Raw genomic sequence first — 9,012 nt, 5'->3', positions numbered from 1 at the left:
TCAATGTATTTGTTGTCAACGCAGACAAGAACACCAAGACAAGTTTGCAATGGCTGCTGCTATTAGGCATGTTGAATGCACGTCCCATAAGCAAAGTGTGGGTTATGACCGCTGACTGGGATTTATCACTGGACGTATTCCACAAAGATCTGGATATACAAAACTTCCATGGTGCCTTTTCCTTTGCCATTCATTCCAGTGAGGTTAAGGGGTTCCACCATTTCCTCCTGAACCTAAATCCCCACTCTGAGGCTGATGGCTTTATCAGGTTCTTCTGGCAACAGGCATTTGGTTGCCAGTTTCTAGATGTGGAAACGGAGGAGGAATCCTGCACTGGTGAGGAGAAGCTGGAGAGGCTTCCTGGAGGTTTTTTTGAAATGCAAATGACCAGCCAAAGCTACAGCATCTACAATGCCGTCTATGCTGTGGCACATGCTTTGCATGCCATGTTGGCACCCAGAACCAAACAGGGAGAGATGGTGCTTGGTAACTATCTGAGACCTCAAAGGTCGCATTTCCAGGTAATGTCTAGCATGGAAAGCGGATCATTTTTTTAAATGAATAGCCCAAACATAAAACTAAATCTTGGAGAGCACATTCCACATCCACAGAGAATGTTGCTTTTTCATTTGGCTCTTTGGAAAGTTGTATGTATTTATTATTATAAGGCATGGGTTAGCAAACTTTTCCTGTGCTGGGGGCCAGTTCACTGTCCCTCATAACTTGTGGTGGGCCAGACCGTGCACGTGCACACACACACACGCCTCCCCTCCCATCCTCCCTTCTTCCCTAGGGGACAGAGCGACTGAGAAACCTCCACTCACCACATTCATACGGAGCGGGATGGGCTGGGGAGGGGGCACCCTGCCAGTGCTGGGTCTCAGCTAGTGCAGAGGGGCCACAGCCACCCAACCAGCAGGGGCCCCTACCCCGGGGTGTCCATGACCACGCACTCATATGCCACCAGCAAGCAGCACAAAGGAGTCCTCCTCCTCATCTTCATCATCCTCACTCCTCACAGGCTCTCTGCTCCTGCTTTTTCCCACCCCTTTGCTTCTACTCCTCCCTTATCGGAACTAGACATCAACAAGGTGCCCTGCCCTGCGCCTCACCCCAATTGGAACAGCGAGCCTTAGGAAGGGTCGCTATTGACCGCCGGCTCACCTCAAACCGACCAATGGCCTGAGGTTGCTAAGGCTTCGGATTGGCCAGCGTCACGGAAGTCTGAGCAACCTCAGAGCATGCTGGGAGATGCAGTCCCAGGAAAGCTAAGGATATTTGTTATATATTTCTGATGCTATCAATAGATAGTTCAAATTTCAATGAGATCTGGTATAAAATAACACAATTAACTTTAAAAGTGCTAACAGACTAAAGACAAATGTCTTGCTAATAATGCAATGTTTGAAAGTTTTTAGCAGCTGCTGAAAAAAGTTGAATGGAAATGTTGAACTTAAAATTAAAGTTTAAACCTCCTGTCCAAGATGTGTGGAGAAATATGGGCCAAACAGGCTGTGAAGCCCCATTTTTTAACAGAGTAAAACCACTTATGCAATTTGCACCGTCCTGGAAGCTAGGAATTAGGAAATTTCACATTTTATCCCTGTTTATTTTGTTCTGCTGATCTTTCCTCAATATCTACCTGTTGCTAAGAATAAACCACACAAAACTGAAAAAACTAAAAAGGTTTACTTACATTTAATGAAGGCAGCTACTTCTTCTAGGCAAAAAATGCTTCTTAGTAACAAAAATGGAATCTAGACAGGCATGTTGTTGTTGTTCAGTCATTTAGTCGTGTCCGACTCTTCGTGACCCCATGGACCACAGCACGCCAGGCACTCCTGTCTTTCACTGCCTCCCGCAGTTTGGTCAGACTCATGTTTGTAGCTTCGAGAACACTGTCCAACCATCTCGTCCTCTGTCGTTCCCTTCTTCTTGTGCCCTCAATCTTTCCGAACATCAGGGTCTTTTCCAGGGAGTCTTCTCTTCTCATGAGGTGGCCAAAGTATTGGAGCCTCAGCTTCACGATCTGTCCTTCCAGTGAGCACTCAGGGCTAATTTCCTTAAGAATGGATGCGTTTGATCTTCTTGCAGTCCATGGGACTCTCAAGAGTCTCCTCCAGCACCAGAATTCAAAAGCATCCATTCTTCGGCGATCAGCCTTCTTCATGGTCCAGCTCTCACTTCCATACATCACTACTGGGAAAACCATGGCTTTAACTATACGGACCTTTGTTGGCAAGGTGACGTCTCTACTTCTCAAGATGCTGTCTAGGCCTGTCATTGCCCTTCTCCCAAGAAGCAGGTGTCTTTTAATTTTGTGACTGCTGTCACCATCTGCAGTGATCATGGAGCCCAAGAAAGTAAAATCTCTCACTGTCTCCATTTCTTCCCCTTCTATTTGCCAGGAAGTGATGGGACCAGTGGCCATGATCTTCGTTTTTTTGATGTTGTGCTTCAGACCATATTTTGTGCTCTCCTCTTTCACCCTCATTAAAAGGTTCTTTATCTGAGGTTGTTGATATTTCTTCCGGCGATCTTAATTCCAGCTTGGGATTCATCCAGCCCAGCCTTTCGCATGATGAATTCTGCATATAAGTTAAATAAGCAGGGAGACAATATACAGCCTTGCCGTACTCCTTTCCCAATTTTGAACCAATCAGTTGTTTCATATCCAGTTCTAACTGTAGCTTCTTGTCCCACATAGAGATTTCTCAGGAGACAGATGAGGTGATCAGGCACTCCCATTTCTTTAAGAACTTGCCATAGTTTGCTGTGGTCGACACAGTCAAAGGATTTTGCATAGCCAATGAAGCAGAAGTAGATGTCTTTCTGGAACTCTCTAGCTTTCTCCATAATCCAGCACATGTTTGCAATTTGGTCTCTGGTTCCTCTGCCCCTTCGAAATCCAGCTTGCACTTCTGGGAGTTCTCGGTCCACATACTGCTTGAGCCTTCCTTGTAGAATTTTAAGCATAACCTTGCTAGCATGTGAAATGAGTGCAATTGTGCGGTAGTTGGAGCATTCTTTGGCACTGCCCTTCTTTGGGATTAGGATGTAGACTGATTTTCTCCAATCCTCTGGCCACTGCTGAGTTTTCCAAATTTGCTGGCATATTGAGTGTAGCCCTTAACAGCATCATCGTTTAAAATTTTAAATAGTTCAGCTGGAATATCATCACTTCCACTGGCCTTGTTATTAGCAGTGCTTTCTAAGGCCCATTTGACTTCACTCTCCAGGATGTCTGGCTCAAGGTCAGCAACCACACTACCTAGGGTGTACAAGAAATCCAAATCTTTCTGGTATAGTTCCTCTGTGTATTCTTGCTACCTCTTCTTGATGTCTTCTGCTTCTGTTAGGTCCTTACCACTTTTGTCTTTTATTATGGTAATCTTTGTACGAAATGTTCCTTTCATATCTCCAATTTTCTTGAACAGATCTCTGGTTTTTCCCATTCTATTGTTTTCCTCTATTTCTTTGCATTGCTCGTTTAAGAAGGCCTTCTTCTCTCTCCTTGCTATTCTTTGGAAATCTGCATTCAATTTCCTGTATCTTTCACTATCTCCCTCACATTTTGCTTGCCTTCTCTCCTCCGCTATTTGTAAGGCACTCTGTCCACCAAATCTAAATCCTTAAACCTGTTCCTCACTTCCACTGTGATTTGACTTAGATTGTATCTTACAGTCAAAGGGATTTGACTTAGATTGTATCTTACCGGCCCAGTGGTTTTTCCTACTTTCTTCAGTTTAAGCTTGAATTTTGCTATAAGAAGCTGATGATCTGAGCCACAGTCAGCTCCAGGTCTTGTTTTTGCTGACTGTATAGAGCTTCTCCATCTTTGGCTGCAGAGAATATAATCAATCTGATTTCGATGCTGCCCATCTGGTGATGTCCATGTGTAGAGTCGTCTCTTGTGTTGTTGGAAAAGCGTGTTTGTGATGACCAGCTTGTTCTCTTGGCAGAACTCTATTAGCCGTTGCCCTGCTTCGTTGCCAGTTGTTCCTTTTATCTCTTGATTCCCTACCTTAGCATTCCAATCCCCTATAATGAGAAGAACATCCTTCTTTGGTGTCATTTCTATAAGGTGTTGTAAGCCTTCATAGAATTGGTCAATTTCAGTTTCTTCTGCACCAGTGGTTGGTGCATAAACTTGGATTACTGTGATGTTAAAAGGTCTGCCTTGGATTCGTATCGAGATCATTCTATCATTTTTGAGATTCCATCCCAGTACAGCTTTCGCCACTCTTTTGTTGACTATGAGGGCCACTCCATTTCTTTTACGGGATTCTTGCCCACAGTAGTAGATATGATGGTCATTCGAACTGAATTTGCCCATTCCCGTCCATTTTAGTTCACTGATGCCCAGGATGCAATATTTATTCTTGCCATCTCATTTTTGACCACATCCAACTTACCAAGTTTCATGGTTCTTACATTCCAGGTTCCTATGCAATATTTTTCTTTACAGCATTGGACTTTCCTTTCGCTTCCAGGCATATCTGCAACTGAGCGTCCTTTCGGCTTTGGCCCAGCCACTTCATCAGCTCTGAATCTACTTCTACTTGTACTCCGCTCTTCCTCAGTAGCATGTTGTGTGATAGTTCAGAACTTAACTGGTTAAGTGTTCTGAGGTGTGCGTCACTTTCCGACGTCAGCTATGGAAGCTGGGAGGAGTCTGGGAGGAGTCTGTATTCTTGTTGTTCTCTCTGTGTGTCTTGAGAGAGACGGACATGTTTTAACATGGCTGAAAGGAGCCCTGGTCTTTTATGGGCTGAAATGTTCCAATAAAGTGCTGTAAATAGACGAATCTGTCTGTGTATGCTTGCATGGAGCAAGGGAGAAAAAGACTGTTTTACACCGCTGTATGCTACTCTGCTAAGCCGTGGCCAAAGAGACAGCAGACTTTGGTGCGCAGCTAGAAGGAAGCGTGCCGGACGCTGCAAATGACTGATTGGGATCGTAAAGCTATCAGAGGCCACGGCTCAACGGTCAAGCTCCAAAGATCGTTATCTCTGACATGTTGGACGCCTTCCGACCTGAGGGGCTCATCTTCCAGCGTCATACCTTTTATATTCCTGTTGCCTTTGTCCATGGAGTTTTCTTGGCAGGGATACTGGAGTGGCTTGCCAGTTCCTGCTCCAGGTGGATCACGTTTGGTCAAAACTCTCCACTATGACCTGTCCATCTTGGGTGGCCCTGCACGGCATAGCTCATAGCTTCTCTGAGTTATTCAAGCCCCTTCGCCACTGCAAGGCAGTGATCCATTAAGACAGGCATGTCTCCCCTTAAAACTCAAGGGGAGTTTCAACAAATACTGTGAATTTATCCCAGCATGAGAAAACAGAAGCTTTGTGCTATGTGCTCTATTTCTACCCAATTAACCATTCTCTTTCCTCCTCTGTAGCTTCAACCTTTCCTGAGGAATATCTTGTTTAACAACAGTGCTGGGGACACTGTCTTTTTTAATGAGAAACGTGAGCTACAAGGTGGATTTGATATTATCAACTGGGTGACTTTCCCAAATAAGTCCTTCTCAAGAGTGAAAGTTGGGGAAATGGATCCCCAAGCACCACTGGGCAGTGATTTCTCCATTGATGAAAGGATCATTACATGGCACCAGAGTTTTAACAAGGTAGGACCCAACTGCTGCTTCTGAGGTCTATAGGTCGACATGCACCAGATTTGTTTCATAATCATGTACGTACACCCTGCTGAATGAGTCTTTTTAGCTGCATTGATTGTATGGCTAGGGATTGGTTGTTTACATGTCACTGTAGTGATCTTGGTTTCCAGGGTTTAAAACCCTGCAACTCTGCCCACATTCAATGGTTGAAATACCTAGACTATCTAGTTGAACTAAGCTCTGTTGACCAGTGGAAGGTAGTTGGTGTGGTGTGGCTAGCAGCAAAGGGTTAGAGCCTTTGTAGGAATTCTGTGGAAGAACTTTTTAGATATCATTCCCTTGGTTCCCATACAACTCTGCCTAACCACTGTATTTCTGCTGTTGCCATGTTTGAGATGTTGTTTTTCTTAACGTGGAATGAGAGCTAAAAATCAGTCATTAAATAAATGTTTTGGAATGAGAACATCCACATGCGAGAAGCACAGAAAGCATTCAGTGCAAACTTGTGCTTTGTAGGAAACTTTAATTTTTATTCTGTGGCCCATTTTTTTTAAGGAACCAAGTTGCCATTTCTCATCTGTATAAATGTATTTTAAAAGGAAACATATATCAGTAGGTCCATTGGCTTGCACATTTTATTTGCCTGAACCTTTTAGTACCTGAGTGGCTGAGTTGGTTAGAGCATGGTGCTGGTAATGCCAAGGTCACAGGTTTGATCCCTTTATAGGACAGCTGTATATTCCTGCATTGCGGGGATTGGAATACATGATCCCAAGAGTTGCCTCCAATGCTGCAATTCTTTGATTATATATATATATATATATATATATATATATTGGTTTGAATATGCACAAATATTGGTGATTGAAACAACCATTGTAAAGATAGTGGTGCTAATTAATAATAATAATAAATACCCTCCGAGGGCATTATTTCAATGCAACACCCTGTTGATGAAAAGGCAAAGAACAAACAAAAATATAATCAAAAACATGCAATACCTTCTGATTATGGATAGGTGGTGCCCCTTGCCTTGTGTAATGACTACTGCCATCCAGGTTGCAGCAGACAAAGGAAAGAGGGGGAACCATTTTGCTGCTATGATTGTACTCCATGTCCAGAAGGGAAGATTTCAAACCAGACAGGTACGTTTCCAAGCACAATTCAAAGTGTTGGTGCTGACCTTTAAAGCCCTAAACGGCCTCAGCCCAGTATAGCTGAAGGAGCGTCTCCACCCCCTTTGTTCAACCTGGACACTGAGGTCCAGCTCCAAGGGTCTTCTGGTGGTTCCCTCACTGTGAGAAGCGAAGTTACAGGAAAACCGGCAGAGGGCGATCTCAGTAGTGGAACGCCCTCCCATCAGATGTCAAAGAAATAAACAACTATGTGACATTTAGAAGACATCTGAAGGAAGCCCTGTTTCGGGAAGTTTTTAATGACTGAAGTTTTAATGTATTTTTTTTAAAAAAGTTTTTTATTAACAATTTCAACATAACAAAATATCAAAACATATCATATTCATTATTTTTTCCCTTTCCCCCCCACCCCATCAAACCCTCCTGTCAGGGAACTGCCATCAGTGCCGGAGGGAGAGAGCAAAATCCAGAGGTATTCCGGAGGGATTGGGAGAGGCAGCCCATCTTCTGGGGAAGAGAATCAGCGTAGCACCAATGGAGAAGGGGGGCAGATGGGGGAAGTGGCGAGGCGGTCCCATGACTCCTTGCCGGGGACCAGCGGGGAGAGTAGAGGTCCTCCGCTGCCTACGCCCTCCTTGCGCAGAAGGCTTTCGCGCAGAGAGAGTAGGAGGAGATTAGGCGTCAAAGAGCTTCTTTGCTGGAAGAAGTTTAAGAAATGCCCACTGATGGATTCAGCGATTGAGACAGCCATGGGTGAGAAAAGGTTCACTCAGGCAACCCAGCCAGGTGTTTGCACCGGCTTACTCACGAGCAACCCCTAGAACCATTACACCTCCCTTCCCCTCCAAGACTACCCTCAGCTCCTCTCTCTGATTTCTCAACACGTGTTATTCTCTGCATATTATAAAATTGTATAAATCCTTATATTATCTATCTACCATGTTATCAATCAATAAATTTGTGTATGTTTATTCAAAACCTGCCAAGGATTCCAATTCATTTTGTTGTCTTCTTAAGTAATTTGTAAAAAGTTCCCATTCTTCTTTAAAGTCACAGTAGATCTTATCTCGCAGTTTGTATGTCAGTTTAGTCAATTCTGCATAGTTCATCAATTTCTCTTAATCTTCTGTTGAAAGCCACCCAAAGTGGTTGGGGAAACTGAGCCAGATGAGTGTGGTATAAATAACACATTCTTATTCTTATTCTTGTAGGGACTGTATGGTACTGTATATCAACTTTTTTAGCTATTTGTGGTAGAATAGATGCCTTACACAAGACATGAAGATGAATCATTACTTGTCAGGTTGGCCACAGTTGAACAAGTATTATTCATTCATATATATTGATATTGATATTGATATTGATATTGATATGGATATGGATATGGATATGAATATGGATATGGATATCAATATCAATATCAATATCAATATCAATATCAATATCAATATCAATATCAATATCAATATCAATATCTATAATGTGTTTCTGTCCCTTGAACCCAAGAGAGCGTTTGTTGTTAGCTATTTGAGAAAAATTAGGCGCCTTACACCAGATAAAACATGTCAGGTAAATATATATTAATGAATGCAATGTATTTCTGTCCCTTGAACCCAAGAGATGGTTTAGTCCTTTTTTGTTTTAAAGCTGCTTCATAGCAGAGCATAAGCTAATAATCCATAGCTTGCCTGTCCTCTGAAACTCCTCCAGACACTGTCTGCTTGAAGTCACCACACTCCCATGCAACTAACAGAATAATAAGCCACCCGCCAACTACCAACTTCCTCCTTCTTTACTCAATACCATTTATTCTTTGTGAAATAAATTTACAATGCAAACACAATACAAATACTAACATTTGTAACATCTGTAATGGAAATTGCTATATCAAGAGGAAGAGATGGAGATCATGGAAAGGGTAATGTTCTGTTATTGTTGCTGTCCCGGAAGAAGCTGACAAACAATATCATAAACAGCCAACCAACATAGTTTCTGCTTACCTACACACCTGTAAAATGCATGGATTGCATGCACTTACTTAATCACCAAAACTCTAGAATTGTCAATTCAAAAGTATATTCCTAGGTGTGTTAACTAGGTTATATTAGCACTGTTAGTTTTCCATTGATGTGAAGCCTCCCTTCTGGGATAGGAAATGCTGTGAATATTGGTAAATGAAACTTCCTATTTTACAACCATTTCTACTGATAAGCTGTGAAACATTAAAACTTAATTAATATTTCTCAATCCAAA

This window comes from Podarcis erhardii (assembly GCF_964252035.2).
Source record: "Podarcis erhardii genome assembly, chromosome: 13".
In the NCBI taxonomy this organism is placed as follows: domain Eukaryota; kingdom Metazoa; phylum Chordata; class Lepidosauria; order Squamata; family Lacertidae; genus Podarcis; species Podarcis erhardii.
Note: the sequence above shows the minus strand (reverse complement) of the source record.